This window comes from Aquarana catesbeiana, linkage group LG02 (assembly GCF_042186555.1).
Source record: "Aquarana catesbeiana isolate 2022-GZ linkage group LG02, ASM4218655v1, whole genome shotgun sequence".
Taxonomy (NCBI): domain Eukaryota; kingdom Metazoa; phylum Chordata; class Amphibia; order Anura; family Ranidae; genus Aquarana; species Aquarana catesbeiana.
Genome location: NC_133325.1, coordinates 34,651,450 through 34,653,196, shown reverse-complemented (window position 1 = coordinate 34,653,196; position 1,747 = coordinate 34,651,450).

The window sequence follows — 1,747 nt, the reverse complement described above, 5'->3', positions numbered from 1 at the left end:
ACCAGACCCTTATCCGAGCACGCAACCTGGCAGGCCGCAGGAAAAGAGGGGGGGACGAGAGTGCGGCCCCCCCCCCTCCTGAACCGTACCAGGCCACATGCCCTCAACATTGGGAGGGTGCTTTGGGGTAGCCCCCCAAAACACCTTGTCCCCATGTTGATGAGGACAAGGGCCTCATCCCCACAACCGTGGCCGGTGGTTGTGGGGGTCTGCGGGCGGGGGGCTTATCGGAATCTGGAAGCCCCCTTTAACAAGGGGACCCCCAGATCCCGGCCCCCCCCTGTGTGAAATGGTAAGGGGGTACAAAAGTACCCCTACCATTTCACTAAAAAACTGTCAAAATAGTTAAAAATGACAAGAGACAGTTTTTGACAATTCCTTTATTTAAATGCTTCTTCTATCTTCCTTCATCTTCTTCTTCTTCTGGTTCTTCTGACTCTTCTGGTTCTTCCTCCGGCGTTCTCGTCCAGCATCTTCTCCGCGGCGTCTTCTATCTTCTTCTCCTCGGGCCGCTCCGCACCCATGGCATTGGGGGGGAGGCTCCCGCTCTTCTCTTCATCTTCTTCTTCATCCTCTTCTCTTCTTCATCTTCTTCATCTTCATCTTCTCTTCTTTTCTTCTGCGGGCCGCTCCGCATCCATGCATGGAGGGAGGCTCCCGCTGTGTGACGGCGTCTCCTCGTCTGACGGTTCTTAAATAACGGGGGGCGGGGCCACCCGGTGACCCCGCCCCCCTCTGACGCACGGTGACTTGACGGGACTTCCCTGTGACGTCACGGGGAATGCCACAAGGAAGTCCCGTCATGTCCCGTGCGTCAGAGGGGGGCGGGGTCACCGGGTGGCCCTGCCCCCCGTTATTTAAGAACCGTCAGACGAGGAGACGCCGTCACACAGCGGGAGCCTCCCTCCATGCATGGATGCGGAGCGGCCCGCAGAAGAAAAGAAGAGAAGATGAAGAAGATGAAGAAGAGAAGAGGATGAAGAAGAAGATGAAGAGAAGAGCGGGAGCCTCCCCCCCAATGCCATGGGTGCGGAGTGGCCCGAGGAGAAGAAGATAGAAGACGCCGCGGAGAAGATGCTGGACGAGAACGCCGGAGGAAGAACCAGAAGAGCCAGAAGAACCAGAAGAAGATGAAGGAAGATAGAAGAAGCATTTAAATAAAGGAATTGTCAAAAACTGTCTCTTGTCATTTTTAACTATTTTGACAGTTTTTTAGTGAAATGGTAGGGGTAAGTACCCCCTTACCATTTCACACAGGGGGGGGGCCGGGATCTGGGGGTCCCCTTGTTAAAGGGGGCTTCCAGATTCCGATAAGCCCCCCGCCCGCAGACCCCCACAACCACCGGCCACGGTTGTGGGGATGAGGCCCTTGTCCTCATCAACATGGGGACAAGGTGTTTTGGGGGGCTACCCCAAAGCACCCTCCCAATGTTGAGGGCATGTGGCCTGGTACGGTTCAGGAGGGGGGGGGGGGCGCACTCTCGTCCCCCCCTCTTTTCCTGCGGCCTGCCAGGTTGCGTGCTCGGATAAGGGTCTGGTATGGATTTTTGGGGGAACCCCACGCCGTTTTTTTTTTTTTTTTTGGCGCGGGGTTCCCCTTAAAATCCATACCAGACCTGAAGGGCCTGGTATGGAATTTAGGGGGACCCCCCCACGTCATTTTTTTTTTTTTTAATTTTGGTTCGGGGTTTCCCTGGGGGGAATTCCCATGCCGTTTTTATCAATGAACTTCTATGTGTATTGTCGG